The sequence below is a fragment of the Hyla sarda genome, chromosome 4 (assembly GCF_029499605.1).
Source record: "Hyla sarda isolate aHylSar1 chromosome 4, aHylSar1.hap1, whole genome shotgun sequence".
Taxonomy (NCBI): domain Eukaryota; kingdom Metazoa; phylum Chordata; class Amphibia; order Anura; family Hylidae; genus Hyla; species Hyla sarda.
Window position 1 is genome coordinate 25,121,600 of NC_079192.1, and position 16,042 is coordinate 25,137,641.

Genomic DNA, 16,042 nt, shown 5'->3' on the forward strand with positions numbered 1-16,042 from the left:
TTGCCTCCAGATGTTGCAAAACTACAACTCCCAGCATGCCTAGACAGCCTTTGACTGTCCAGGCATGCTGGGACTTGTAGTTTTGCAACATCTGGAGGCACCCTGGTTGGGAAACACTGTTTTAGGCCAGTGTTTCCCAGCCAGGTTGCCTCCAGATGTTGCAAAACTACAACTCCCAGCATGCCTAGACAGCCTTTGACTGTCCAGGCATGCTGGGAGTTGTAGTTTTGCAACAGCTGGAGGCACCCTTGTTGGGAAACACTGGCCTAAAACAGTGTTTCCCAACCAGGGTGCCTCCAGATGTTGCAAGACTACAACTCCCAGCATGCCTGGACAGCCATTGGCTGTCCAGGCATGCTGGGAGTTGTAGTTTTGCAACAGCTGGAGGGCCACAGTTTGCAGACCCCTGGTTTGTGGTCTGTAAACTGTAGTCCTCCAGCTGTTGCAAAACTAAACAGCTGAAGGGGACCGGCGAAGAAGTTCACTTACCCTTCCGAGGCTCCAGCGACGATCGCTGTCGGAGATCGTCGCGCGGCACTGTCGCGCGGCAGTGTCGCGCGGCAGTGTCGTGCAGCGCTGGATCCTACGGAAGCCGGTAAGTTGCGCAGGCTTCCCAACCAGGGTGCCTCCAGTTGTTGCAAAACTACAACTCCCAGCATGCCTGGACAGCCTTTGGCTGTCCAGGCATGCTGGGAGTTGTAGTTTAGCAACAGCTGGAGGCACCCTGGCTGGGAAACACTGGCCTAAAACAGTTGGGAAACACTGGCCTAAAACAGTCACCCTGGTTGGGAAACACTGTTTTAGGCCAGTGTTTCCCAACCAGGGTGCCTCCAGATGTTGCAAGACTACAACTCCCAGCATGCCTGGACAGCCTTTGACTGTCCAGGCATGCTGGGGCTTGTAGTTTTGCAACATCTGGAGGCACCCTGGTTGGGAAACACTGTTTTAGGCCAGTGTTTCCCAGCCAGGTTGCCTCCAGATGTTGCAAAACTACAACTCCCAGCATGCCTAGACAGCCTTTGACTGTCCAGGCATGCTGGGACTTGTAGTTTTGCAACATCTGGAGGCACCCTGGTTGGGAAACACTGTTTTAGGCCAGTGTTTCCCAGCCAGGTTGCCTCCAGATGTTGCAAAACTACAACTCCCAGCATGCCTAGACAGCCTTTGACTGTCCAGGCATGCTGGGACTTGTAGTTTTGCAACATCTGGAGGCACCCTGGTTGGGAAACACTGTTTTAGGCCAGTGTTTTCCAGCCAGGTTGCCTCCAGATGTTGCAAAACTACAACTCCCAGCATGCCTAGACAGCCTTTGACTGTCCAGGCATGCTGGGACTTGTAGTTTTGCAACATCTGGAGGCACCCTGGTTGGGAAACACTGTTTTAGGCCAGTGTTTCCCAGCCAGGTTGCCTCCAGATGTTGCAAAACTACAACTCCCAGCATGCCTAGACAGCCTTTGACTGTCCAGGCATGCTGGGACTTGTAGTTTTGCAACATCTGGAGGCACCTTGGTTGGGAAACACTGTTTTAGGCCAGTGTTTCCCAGCCAGGTTGCCTCCAGATGTTGCAAAACTACAACTCCCAGCATGCCTAGACAGCCTTTGACTGTCCAGGCATGCTGGGGCTTGTAGTTTTGCAACATCTGGAGGCACCCTGGTTGGGAAACACTGGCCTAAAACAGTGTTTCCCAACCAGGGTGCCTCCAGATGTTGCAAAACTACAAGTCCCAGGTTGGGAAATACTGTGCCCGGCCTCCGCCCCACCTTACTGTAAGGGCATGCTGGGAGTTGTAGTCCTGCAGCTGGGGGCAGGGGACAAGCTTGTCACTTGCTCACACATCTCCTGCACCACACAACTACAACTCCCAGCATGTCCTTCTGTAAGGGCATGCTGGCAGTTGTAGTCGTGCGGGGCGGGAGATGTGTGAGCAGGTGATAATAAATGTACTAACCCATGTTTTTTGTTTTCTTCTCATTTCAGATTCGTGTATCCTGTGGACTCCTTCGGATTCGGTGGACTACTTCGATGACCAGCGTTTTTCTTTATTTGATTTTAATAAAATGGTTAACGAGGGCTTGTGGGGGAGTGTTTTTTGTGATAAAAATTTTTTAAAACCTGTTGTGTTTTTTTCTTACTTTACTAGACAGGCTTAGTAGTGGAAGCTGTCTTATAGACAGAGTCCATTACTAACCTGGGCTTAGCGCTAGCCACAAAAACAGCTAGCGCTAACCCCCTATTATTACCCCGGTACCCAACGCCACAGGGGTGCCGGGAAGAGCCGGTACCAACAGGCCTGGAGCGTCAAAAATGGCGCTCCTGGGCCTAAGCGGTAACAGGCTGGCGTTATTTAGGCTGGGGAGGGCCAGTAACAATGGTCCTCGCCCACCCTGGGAACGTCAGGCTGTTACTGTTTGGTTGGTATTTGGCTGAGAATGAAAATAGGGGGGACCCTATGCGTTTTTTTTTTTTTAAATAAATAATTAAATATATTTAAAAAACGCATAGGGTCCCCCTATTTTTATTCTCAACCAAATACCAACCAAACAGTAACAGCCTGACGTTACCAGGGTGGGCGAGGACCATTGTTACTGGCCCTCCCCAACCTAAATAACGCCAGCCTGTTACCGCCTAGGCCCAGGAGCGCCATTTTTGACGCTCCGGGCCTGTTGGTACCGGCTCTTCCCGGCACCCCTGTGGTGTTGGGTACCGGGGTAATAATTGGGGGTTAGCGCTAGCTGTTTTTGTGGCTAACGCTAAGCCCGGCTTAGTAATGGACTCAGTCTATAAGACAGCTTCCACTGCTAAGCCTGTCTAGTAAAGTAAAATAAAAATCAAACACAACAGGTTTAAAAAAAAATTTATTACAAAAAACACTCCCCCACAAGCCCTCGTTAACCATTTTATTAACATCAAGCAAAGAAAAACGCTGGTCATCGAAGTAGTCCACCGAATCCGAAGGAGTCCACAGGATACACAGATCTGTAGAAGAAGTAACCAAAAAAAAAAAAAAGTGTAAGTACATTTAGGGAGAAAAAAACTGTGTTAAAAAAATGTAATAAACACACACACACACACTAAACGCCGTTTACCACTTCTGAGCCATGACTACAATTTACAGTGATCCCTCAACTTACAATGGCCTCAACATACAATAGTTTCAACATACAATGGTCTTTTCTGGACCATCGTAAGTTGAAACCAGACTCAACATACAATGCTACAGACAGTCCAGATCTGTAAAACGTGTCAATGGCTGGAAGAACCAACCAATCAAAATGGGCATTCACTGGTAAAACCCCTGTATTACTGAAGTGTATGCACTGACTGGTGTCTGGTATTACATGTTCTGTACACTTTACCTGTATCAGGGTTAGCTGCTCTTTTGGACACCAGGTGAGGGCGACTCCATTACTTGTTTGGGACATTGCCTGTACTGTACAGGACCCCTGAAGAAGATCCTGTCCTCTACATAGACCAGTGTTTGCCAAGCAGGGTGGCCCCATCTTTTGCAAAACTACAACTCCCAGCATGCCCGGACAGCCTTTGGCTGTCCAGGCATGCTGGGAGTTATAGTTTTGCAACAGCTGGAGGCTCCCTGCTTGGGAAACACTGACATAGACAGTGATTTACAGCTCCCAGCAGATCTTTCTTACTTTTATATGTAAGGATTTGCTTTATCTATATTAGTTCTACTTATTTTTCTTTGTCACTTTTTCCTATTTTGGATGACATTTTGGTGCCTTTAGAACCAATTACCAAGTTTCCATAGAGTTATGGTCTCAACATACAATGGTTTCAACTTACAATGGTTTTCCTGGAACCAATTAATATTGTAACTTGAGGGACCACTGTAGTTATTGAATTATTTAGATGTGGTGAAAAAGCTAAAAAAAAACTCAAAAACAAAAGATTCAGAAGGAAACCAGCAGCCAAACCTATTCAGACAGCTGGAAAAAGGAACAGACTATTTTTTCTACTACATGAAGTAAATTTCCCACTTTTGCCTATGTGTGCCAAATTTATTAATGCCGTGCAACAATTTAGTAAATTTGTCGCACATAGTCAAAAATGAAGTAGAAAAAAACAGGGTAAAAACCAGACTACATAGTAAAAGATTAGTAAATGCCCCTCATTGAGCCTACCGGAGTAGCATTGATCTATGTAAGAAACCTATGGGCCCAGGCTGTTGGGGCCACCAAATGATATTACTTATACAGAATGTCTGGTTAGGAGAAACAAATATAATGCACCCACAGGGTGTGGCGCCATTTTAATAAAAATTGTCAAAAACCTTAGATAACAGTCATACAGAATATATTAGAAAGCTTTTTTTATTTTCAGCCAATCAGAGAGCAGCACTACTGAAATAGAACTCCCAGGAGGTAACAGCGTGTCACACATGTGATGTCATAACCATTGTCCACCAAAGAGCAGCAATGAGCAGAAATAACACGGCTCCTGTTCATTCTCCATCAGTGAGGGGCCAGTGCTGGACACTGTGTAGGGACGCGGGAATGCAAAGTCATACACATGACTGTGACTGGTAAGTGTTACATTGTTGTGTCCAAAAGGTCTTTAGTGCAGTTCCATGTGAATTTCTATGATAAACATGTAAATAATTTATCTTTTTTTTCTTATCTTAGATGCAGTATCTCCAGGATATGGAGTAGCATTTCCGGACCTACAGCAAGACGTTGGATGAAGGCATAGCCCCAGAAATAACACTGGTCTTGTTCATCAGTGAGGGGCCGGTGCTGGACACTGTGTAGGGACACGGGAATGCAAAGTCATGCACATGACTGTGACTGGTAAGTGTTACATTGTTGTGTCCAAAAGGTCTTTAGTGCAGTTCCATGTGTATTTCTATGATAAACATGTAAATAATCTATCTTTTTTGTCCCCTATCTTAGATGCACTATTTCCAGGACATGGAGTAGCATTTCGGGACCTACAGCAAGACGTTGGATGAAGGCACAGGCCTAGGAATCATGCACATACACAGAAACATTTGGCCAAATTCTAGAGGTAACCTCCTTTAGTATGCCCAGAGGAAGGGCCATACAGTAGCCATGGATTCCCTACAGGTTTCCTCCCCTCTGAAGGTTTTTCCTGTCCTGAGTATTAGTTACTGTCCGCTCTTTGTGAGTGATGGGAGGTTACAAAAAATCCCCTACACAAACATTTTAATAAATTATAAATAAAGTTCCCCTTTTTTTAAACTGTCCTTTGACTTGTTCGACTCATTTATTTATTTCTGTGTGTGAAAATAGAGTTAGCAAAACATGGATGACCAAAGCTGCTCTCCTGCACGATCTGCATAATGCGGTGCGGAGAGAGGTAACTGGTGCTGGGTGGTGCAGTTTATGAGGCAAACGTACAACACCCAGCAAGTTCCATGCACAAGCCTTTTTCTGATGAATGGGACTCATGCAGGGAACTTGCTAGGGGTCATACGGTTGCAAAGGATCAACTTTTGGGTACATGAACTGTCCCTTAAAGGGGTACTCCGCCTCTAGATATCTTATCCCCTATGTAAAGGATAGGGGATAAGATGTCTGATCAAGGGGATCCTGCTGCTGGGACCCCAGCAATCTCCATGCAGCAACCAAAATTCTAAATAGTATGTTTAGATCACTGGTTCCTGTGGTGGGATTCGTGACATCATGCCACACCTTCTTGTGACATCACACCACCTCCCATAGACATAAATGGAAAGGGCGTGGCGTGAGGTCACGACCCGCACCACGAGAACCCAGAGTTCTAAATATATTATTTGGAACGCCGGGTGCTAAATGAAGATCGCGGGGGTCCCAGTGATCAGTCATCTTTTGTCCTATCCTTAAGGTAGGGGATAAGATATCTAGGGGCGGAGTACCACTTTAAGGAATTAGAGAGTGTAGGCATGCCTTACAAGCAGGTAGAAAAAGAACAGCTGGGAGAAATGACAGGACACGAAGCAATATTTGGCTGGGACCGATTTTGGGTGTGTTCTGGCCAATTAAAGGAGAACTATGGCAAAAATTAACTTATCCCCTATCCATGGGTTATGGGATAAGTAGCTGATCGTGGGGGGTCCCCCTGCAATACCTGGGATGAGACCCGTCGCTCAGTGAGAAGCGCTCGCTGCAGACGTCAAAACTCAATTTCCCTGGACCCCCCCCTTCCTTCATGTCCACCACAGACGCCCCCAGACTGCTGTCTCTTACAGAGTTTTATGCCCAGAAATGGTTGGCTACTCACTTTGTCAGTAGATTCTCATCCTAAATATGAAGACAATCGGGGAAATGTACCTGTGGAGAGGAAATGTTGTCCAGTTGCTCTTAGCAACCAATCAGATCACTTCTTTTATTTTTCAGAGGTCTTCTCAAGAATGAAAGAAGCAATCTGATTGGTTGCTATGGGCAACCTGATGAAAACATCTTTTTTTTCTTTAACAACTACAGTACTACAACTCCCATTGTAGTGTGTCTTTTCAACCTGTGCCTCCTCCAACCCTGACCCTTAGGGGGGCATAGACGGACCACACTGGGGGTTGTAGTACTTTCATTTTTACAGTTCCCCTATAACTCTGCAGCTTCGGTAGAAGTATGAGGCTCAGCCTTAGAGTCAGTGTATCTGGCTGCTCCGGTGTTCTTCTATTTTACAGCCTGGACCCTGTACTCCTCCACACTGGTCCCTGTGGTCCGGTCAGATGGTTCTGGACTGGGGCTGAACGGTTGCTTGAGGGATTTAGTGGCAGATTTTTTTGGGACTTCAGTTGTTGGATGACCTCTCTCTTCAGTGGCTGCTGATATTCGTAGTACAGAATTTACAGGTGTTACGTAAAAGGGGTACTCCGGGGGAAAACATTATTTTATTTTATTTTTTTAAATCAACTGGTGCCAGAAAGTTAAACAGATTTGTAAATTACTTCTTAAAAATCTTAATCCTTACAGTACTGTTACGCCGAGCGCTCCGGGTCCCCGCTCCTCCCCGGAGCGCTCGCAGCGTTCTCTCATTCGCAGCGCCCCGGTCAGACCTGCTGACCGGGTGCGCTGCAATATTACTCCCAGCCGGGATGCGATTCGCGATGCGGGACGCGCCCGCTCGCGATGCGCATCTCGGCTCCCGTACCTGACCCGTTCCCCGTCTGTGTTGTCCCGGCGCGCGCGGCCCCGCTCCTTAGAGCGCGCGCGTGCTGGGTCTCTGCCATTTAAAGGGCCGCTGCGCCACTGATTGGCGCAGCAGGCCTAATCAGTATTCTCACCTGTGCACTCCCTATTTATACCTCACTTCTCCTGCACTCCCTCGCCGGATCTTGTTGCCATTGTGCCAGTGAAAGCGTTTACTTGTGTGTTCCTAGCCTGTGTTCCAGACCTCCTGCCGTTGCCCCTGACTACGATCCTTGCTGCCTGCCCTGACCTTCTGCTACGTCCGACCTTGCTCTTGTCTACTCCCTTGTACCGCGCCTATCTTCAGCAGTCAGAGAGGTTGAGCCGTTGCTGGTGGATACGACCTGGTTGCTACCGCCGCTGCAAGACCATCCCGCTTTGCGGCGGGCTCTGGTGAATACCAGTAGCAACTTAGAACCGGTCCACCAGCACGGTCCACGCCAATCCCTCTCTGGCACAGAGGATCCACCTCCAGCCAGCCGAATCGTGACAAGTACTTATCAGCTGCCGTATGCTACAGAGGAAGTTGTATAGTTCTTTTCGGTCTTACTACAGTGCTCTCTGTGAGTAGTAGCAAATCTCCATAGTAAACTTCTCCTACTCCGGACAGTTCCTGACATGGACAGAGGTGTCAGCAGAGAGCACTTCCTGTGGAACACAGCAGCTGTTGAGTGTGTCTGACTTCTAGAGTTTTCCAGAGAGAGAGGATTGAAGCAGTGTTTCCTACAGCCTTTTCCCCAGGAGGGTGGCAGCTTCCTTGGGAGAGCCTCCTGCTATGGAGCCCCAGACTTCCACCCCTCGAACTAGGACGGCGGGGGGTGGGAGTGAGAGAGCTACGGCCGATTCCCAGGACAGGGTGAGAAGATCCAGCAGGCTCCGCAGTAATGTGGAGCCCACTCCCCCGTCCGTCGCTGGAAACCGCAAGGCGTCCGGTAAGAAGCTTATGGTTATGTCTTCGGGGACTGTGTCTGATACTATGGAACCCCAGCAATGGGGGGTGAAGGGTCCCAGGGAGTCGCTAGCTACTTTCGGTTCCCGCATGCAGGCAAATCTAGTAGAATATGAGTAGCTGGGAAAAAAGCTGAAAATCATAAGGGAAGACCTGAAGTTTGCTCGCTACCAAACAGATAACTCTGCCAAGGCCATGAGGGCAAGGTTCGCTGCCAGGGTGTGTCAGCTGAAGGCAGAGGAGCAGGAGGTGGTGAGAGCCCGAATGCTGATTGTAGAGGGTGCAGGCATGTTTAGAGAAAAATTAAAGAATGAAGACCGCTATAAAACCATGCGTACCCCTGTGAAGGAGGAAGAGGATAGTCAGGGGGAGGAAGAGTGCTTGCGTGTCACGGAGGAGAAGATGGAGGAAGGTGGTGAGGGAGATGGTGGCAGTGAGGGAGATGAGAGTGAGGGGGATGTGTGTGATACCCCATGTACCCCTAAGACCTCTGTCACCCCGAGTGCAGATTACATCAACCCTGCCCAAGTCGCCTTACCAGCCACCTCTGAGGAAAGTGACAGTAATGATGGCGGTGACAGTGGACTGGTCTGTGGGGGGCTCCTGCGGCCCATAGTGATGCAGGAGACACCCACCCGTCTGGAAAATTGCAGTTTTGGCCAGGACCTGGGCCCTGAGGGGAGGAAGAGGGAAAAAAAGAAGAAGAAGAAAAAGGCTGAGGAGCAGATAAAGTTTGTTTTCTCTCCAATCCAGCAGTCTGGGCCACCTGAAAAGTTGATTCAGGCTGCTGGGCCTCCCACCCTGCCAGATCCCGCTTCTGCTGTGGAACGGGACCAGCACGGGGGGTACAGTGCTGCATCCAACATGGCCGCAGGTGCTACAGTCACGCGTCCTGCTGGTAGGGAAGAGCAGGACGGGCTAATGGTGGGCAATAGTTATGCGGCAGTTTGCAAGGGGAGCGGTTCCCCGAGTATTGTGGGCATTGTTACTAGCCCTGCGGGGCACTTCCCTGAGAGGGGGGGGGGAGTGTCCAGGCGCCTGAGGTGTGTGGTGAGATCTTCTGCTCGGGGGGCGGTCCCCTGGGCGCTGCTAGTAGTGTCGGTGCTGCGGGGCACTCCCCTGAGAGGGGGGGGAGCGTCCAGGTGTCAGAACCTGCTGCTGAGCCAGTGCGGTTGGGCACAGTGTGTGGCGCGGACACTGCAGGGATCTCCCCTGTGAGAGAGGGGAGTCCCTGCACATCAGTGGCACGAGGAGGGGTGAAGTTGCGCCCGGAGGGGCAGCCTCAGCTTCGGGAGGTGATGTCGGCGGTAACATCTCGAATGGAGGAGGAGTCAGCGTCGCCGACAATGGCAGCCGCCGGTGACCTGAGAATGTACAAAAAGGCAAAGCTAAAGCATGTCCAGGCCAGCCCAGAGGTAGTGGGTGAAGCAGCTGCTGATCCCAAAAATACTGTCAATAAAAGCAATGTTAATACAAGGTGTGTGAAAGATGGGAGTGGTAGTGCTGTGGATGAGAGGGGTGTATGTGGCAGTGGTAGTGGTGCAAATGGGAGGAGTGGTAGTGGTGCAGATGGGAGGAGTGGTAGTGGTGCAGATGGGAGGAGTGGTAGTGGTGTAGATGGGAGCAGTGGTAGTGGTGTAGATGGGAGGAGTGGTAGTGGTGTGAATGAGAGTGGTGATAGTGGAGTGAATGAGAGGAGTGGTAGTGGTGCAGATGGGAGGAGTGGTAGTGGACTGATTGGGAGGAGTGGCAGTGAAGTGAATAAGAGTGGTGATAGTGGAGTGAAGAGGAGGGGTGGTGACTTCCGGTTCCGGCGCGGCCATGTGAGGAGCGGAGGGACGGAGCTCCTGTACCCCACACCCCAGAACGGCACAGTCCCGGGCGACTTTGCCCCGCTAGCAGTCCCTGCACGAACCTGCATCCCCGTGAGCGCTACGGAGATCAGCCAGCAGCGAAGCTCCCACTCCCCGTGCTGTACCGGGCAGCGCATTAATCTCGGCCGGAGTTCCGGAAGCCGCGACGGGAACTCTGTCCGGGAGGCAGCAGAAGATAGCTGACTGAGATAGCCGGTGCCGGAGAGAGGACCGGGAATACAGCTGGGCGGCCTGAGGAAGACTGCGGAAAACCCGGTGAGCACAAAAACAGGTGCCCGCAGCCAGGACAAGCTCCGGTGAGGGGAGAGGGGGCCCTCATCGGGTGCACTCAGCTGGCTCCCTGCACAGCGCTCCTCAGCGCCATCTTGGCCCCTCTGAGCCACCACTGACTACTCTCCCCTGTTCCCTGCTGAGCTGTTATTGCAACAGGGCATTCCCACACTGACTTTAGGGAGTGACTTTATACGGACATAACAGCCTGGTCATGGATAAGTTTGTCCACAAGGGACCTCAGGGCACGGCAGTCTCTGGATTACACGCATCTCCTTCGCCTTCTGGGCCCCCCTACCCCTCAGCACGAGACCACAAACGGCGCCTCTCTTTCTGCTGCAATGGAAGTGAATGGTAGCCAACTCCTGTTCTCTCAACTTGCAGAGTCCTCGGGTCTGGGGGTCCAGCTCTCAGATGCCATGGCCGCAGGACCCTCTGTGGGGGGTTTACCGGCCCACCCTTATCTACAGGCACTGGCCGCAGCGCTAGTTTCTCTCATCACCCCCACGATACAGAAAACTTTAGAAAATACCATACGTGACACCCTAACGCAGATACGCACAGATTTGGGCGCTCAGGAGGGCCGCATTGGCGAGATGGAGCATAGAATTGTTGCGCTTGAGGATGAGAACAGCGGCCTGGCTACCAAATTGCGCCAAATGGACACAGATTTATGCTATGTTAGTGTAAAGCTGGAAGATTTGGAGAACTGTTCGCGGCGCAACAATCTGCGTTTGGTAGGCGTTACTGAGTCGCTCCTTCCTGCGGATCTTCAAGATTTTTGCGAGAGTGATCTACCTAAGGCGCTGGGTCTGCCACACAAGTGCAGGGTGGAGAGGGCACACCGTATAGGCAAATTGCCTGACCGTAATGTTGCTTCCAAGGCGAGTTTAGATAGCCGTCCGCGTCAAGTCATATTTAAACTGCTCGACTACAACGACAAGGTTAACATCCTGAGAGCGTTTCGAAAGCGCACAACACCTCTGACATTCCGTAACAAGAAGATGCTGATATTTGAAGATTTTTCGGCTGATGTAGCGAAGAGAAGGAAAGCTTTCAGCAATGTTTGCACTGCCTTATACAATACCAAACGCCGCTTTCAACTGCAATACCCAGCCACATTAAAAGTGCACATGCCGGATGGATCTTTTCGCTCCTACCAGACTCCGTCAGCAGCCGAGGCGGAACTGCGAGATGTGCTAGCGGACCACCAGAGACAGCCCAGACATTCACCTACCCGCCAAGACCCCTCAAGAGATCAAGGTCCCCTGGCACAGAGACCCGCTCGTCGTAAGGAGGGGAGGGACCGATCCCCTGCAGAAGGAAGGAAGAGAAAGAAGTCTCCAAGACGGAGGAGCAGAAGCCGTAGCAGCAGATCCTCGTCACCGGACTGAATCCCGGTCTTCCAGCTATTGTTTCCACACCCCCCCCCCCCCCCCTCTCTTTTTTCTTAATTTTTTTTTTTTCTCCCAGCTTCCGATAAAGTACACGGACGTACGGACTTGCCGAGCAGTTGATCCATGGAGCCATCATAGAAGCTGTTCTCATTTATACCATGGCTGAGAGTATAAGACTGCACTGTATAACGGGTATTGTTCATCCTTATCCCCCGTGCTTGACTCTTGGGACTTGAGATTTTGAGTTATTGGCCATAGTATTTTGAGGGGACTGTTCCATTATTATCAGATTGGGCCATGGCGGTTCTTTGCATATCGTTAATGGGTACGTTTCGGGAGTGGGGCGGGGCCACGTGTACGGGTGGGTGTGGGGAGGGGTGTTCCTGTCTCCTCTCATGTCTGAAAAAAGTGAGGTCCACATCCAGTCAGGGGGTTGCCATTTTTCCACACAGGGCTTCCCTCACTGTTGGAGTTACAAATATTGTTTTTTCCTGTTTTTTTTTATAATTTGAATGTTTTTTTCTTACAAGCTGCGCAAGCAGGGGCACACTCTAGGTTGGAGGGTTTAGGATTACTGTGGCGCTCCCCTTTTGCGAGCTCTTGTCATGTGCTGAGGTACTTCGATAACTTGTGCTGGCGATGCCTGCTCTTCCCCTGTCTGCCCATAGTCCTGGGAGTTTCCTTTGGGTTGGTTTTTGTGTTGTGTCCCTACGTCTCCCTGTGCATTCCTACTACCCTTCCTCACTGTATTCACGATGTGTAGAATTGTTTCGTGGAATGTGAAGGGTCTAAGATCACCTCAAAAGAGAATGTCCATCCTTCGATATCTTAAGCGCTTGAGGCCGGATGTGGTTCTTTTGCAGGAGACACATCTGACCGCAACCGATTTCCCTAGAATGAGGAAGTTGTGGGTGGGTAGTGTGTATGGTTCCCCGGCGGTGGACCGAAAGGCGGGTGTATTGATCCTGATACACAAAGCATTCCAACACCATTTGATCTCCCATACCCATGATGATGCGGGACGTCTTTCCCATATTTCCTTAGTACATGGCGAGCAATCTTATGCTATCTATAATGTATATGCACCAAATGGAGATAACGCCTCTTTCTTTCGTTCCCTAACAGATGAGTTAACTAGTGCAGCAGGTCTGCAGGTGGTGGTTGGAGGTGATCTGAACTCGGTGGTGGATCCCCTGGTGGACAGGAGAGGGGCGACATCGGCGCCAGTGGCCATCCGACAGAGTGACAGGGTCCTGCAACCGTTTCTATCCAGTACAGGCTTGGTGGATGCCTGGAGACATTTTCATCCCGACGGTCGTGAGTATACGCACTACTCCCATACACACAATTCCTGGTCCCGAATTGATTACCTCATGGTGAGCCCTTCCCTATGCCCGAGGGTGACTGTAACGGACATCTCTGACCTGATCATTTCTGACCACTCCCCCGTAGTGTTGGAGTTTCGGCAATCACACCCGAAGGGGACTGACTTTTTGTGGCGCTTCCCTTCTTATTTAGCGAAGGATGAGTCTTTTCAAGATCTTCTTCGGGGGTGGTGGCTGGAATTTCAAATTGACAATGCCCAACATGAAGGGGACCCTGCCCTTTTCTGGGAGACAGCCAAGGTAGTCCTGAGAGGTAAAGTAATGGCCTATCATTCCACGTTAAAACGTAAATCGCAAGAGGGACATGCGGCCGCCAGCTCTCGCTTAGCTGCAGCCTATTCCAAGTTTGTATCCTCCTCGACCCCCCCCAATAAACTAGCATGGCAGACAGCACGTGCCGACTATGAACTATGGTTAGACAGGAGGGAGCGAGTTTATCGCTCACATTATGATCTCCAGCTGTTTAAACAGGGAAACAAGGCAGGTCGCTTGCTGGCCAGACTAGCGAAGGGCCCACATTCGTCCACGCATGTGCTTGCTCTGAAGGACACCCAGGGTCAAATTAGTAGAGATCCGAAGGCTGTAAGTGCTCTATTGGGTGCTTACTATGCGGACTTGTACTCCGCTCCACCTAACGTAGGTTCTGAGGGTCGGGACTTTTTGGACAAAGTGAGTCTCCCAAAGCTGTCTGAGGACCAACGACGGGAGCTGAACATGGCCATCACAGTAGAAGAGGTTAGGGGGGCTATCAGATCTCTAGCCAATGGGAAGGCCCCGGGACCGGACGGTTATCCGGGGGAATTTTATAAACCCCTAGTTGAACAGGTCACTCCTGCCCTGACGGCTTACTTTAACGGTGTCCTGTCTGGTGGAAACTTGTCGCCGGGAGCAAAACTAGCCTTCATTAAGGTTCTCCCCAAGCCGGGCAAAGATCACACTGCCCCAAATGTCTTACACCTATGACAAATCTTTTTCACGGGATCTGGGACTGTGCTCACTCGGCTGGCTACTGGCGCTCGGTCTGCTCCTACATCAGGGACCACTGGCGGGTAAGTCTTCCTTTTAAGATTCAGACCCTTATATTTCACCAGCTTCATCCTCCGGAGGAGGATCAGGCGGGGATCCAGAAGATCCCTAAAATAATACATGTGGTCTTGCTGGTTGCTCTCCGATGCTTGTTTCTCCGGTGGTTGGAGGACCGGGTACCGGACCTGCAATTATTGATAGCTCAATTGAAGTTCTTTTAAGGGGTAGACAGATTGGATGCTGAACGCCATTGCAACTCTGGCACGGCACGTTTCTTCAAAAAGTGGACGCCGTTTATTGTTACACACTATAATCCCCGGGAGGTAGCAGACATAGTGTATCCTTTTAGACATACCACATGGTACCTTACGGAATCATTGAAAGGGACGCTAGGGGCATTACAGCTTCCTGATTCAGTTTAGACTGTAAGGATTAAGCTTATTGAATCCTTGGGGAGAGAGGGAATCCTACATCACTTCACTACAGCACCTCAGTATTTGTCATTTTTAAGACAGTTGTTGAATTGTATGTTGGATCGCGTTCCATTATTTTTCCCAGGTGGGGATCGTGCTATTTCTGATATGTTTCTGTATTGTTCTGAAAATGTTGAATAAAAACATATTGCAAAAAAAAAAAGAGGAGGGGTGGTAGTGGTGTGAATGAGAGGAGTGGTAGTGGTGCAGATGGGAGGAGTAGTGGTGTGAATGAGAGTAGTAGTAGTGGTGTGGATGGTAGGAATAAGAGTGGCTTTTGTGGCAGTACAGGTGGCCTAGGCGGGGATGTAGGGACGGTGTCTGGTCCGGCTGCCCCCCCGGTCGTCAGGAGTTATGCAAGTGTGGCGGCTGGGGGTTCAGTAGGATCTTTACCTCCTGCATCTGGTGAAGGTCAGTTGCAACGGCGCCTCCTGGAGGCACTAAAGAAAGGAGAAAGGACGCTCCAGGTAGAGGGAAAGGAGATGGACCTGTCTTTTTGGGTGGAGAGACATGGTCTGGGAGCGTTCCGAGAGAGGAATGGGTAGGCCGTATGGTCCCTCCAGACACCCGGGCAGGAGGTAGGTCGCAGGAATGTGGCCCGTTTGGTCTGGAAAGGCGAAGATGCGTGGTGGTGGTGGAGCTTCTTTTCCAGATGGGTTTCAGGGCTGGGGACATCTTTGACCTGATTCACCCCTTCGGCTCCTCCGAGTTTGACGTCAGCTTTGTTAGGCCGGAAGGACTAGATCTCTTTTGGTCTAATTATGAGCTGATGAAAAACGAGCCCGGATGGCGAGATTTCGCTGTAAAAGCGGTATCTCGCCAGAGTATGGTAAAGAAAGTGACCGTTTTGACCCGTAACGAGTCACTTTCTTGTTATGACATTATGACCTTGCTGGGCAGGTACGGGGACGTGACGGACGTCCCTCGGAAGAACTTTGACGAGCACAATATATGGTCTGGGGCCTGGACGTTTTCCGTTCGTCTCAGGCGTTCAGGGAACACGGTCACCCACATCCCTTCGGCCGCCTTTCTGGGACGCGACAGGATTCAGATCTTCTACCAGGGGCAGCCGAGGCTGTGTCACAGGTGTGGTGACCCAAACCACTTTAGTGCCAACTGCACTCAGCAGATATGCGCCCTCTGCTGTGGGGTGGGTCCTCTGGCGGCCACCTGTGGGCAGATTCGGTGTAACTTGTGTGGTGACCTAGGTCACCCGTTCAGCCGGTGTCCACGCTCGTTCTCTAACACTGTGACCGCCCCGGCTGGGGAGAGCCTAACGGTTGCCCCAGCGGGGGAGGGGACTAGTGGAGGAGAGGGGGCACCAAAGCCAGTGAAGGAAAAACATAAGACCCCCTCTATGCGGAGGCGAGAGGAGAAGCGCAGGTTGGAGAGGGCCCTTGAGAATGCCCAGGTGCCAGGGGTGGCTCGGGGTCCCACTCCAGACACTGGCTCAGAAGGAGGTCAGAATAACTCTGAGGCTTTGGGTGGGGCCGAACTGGATGAGGAGATAGGGAGACTG

The 16,042-nt window shown here is 50.7% G+C and overlaps 1 long non-coding RNA gene across 1 annotated transcript; it reads left to right on the top strand.

Moving 5' to 3' along the window:
• The first annotated feature begins 4,422 nt into the window (after positions 1-4,422).
• LOC130367643 (uncharacterized) lies at positions 4,423-5,216 on the top strand. Its single transcript, XR_008892124.1, has 3 exons — positions 4,423-4,541; positions 4,642-4,806; positions 4,909-5,216. It is a non-coding gene; the product is annotated as an uncharacterized LOC130367643 (long non-coding RNA).
• Positions 5,217-16,042: the final 10,826 nt, after the last annotated feature.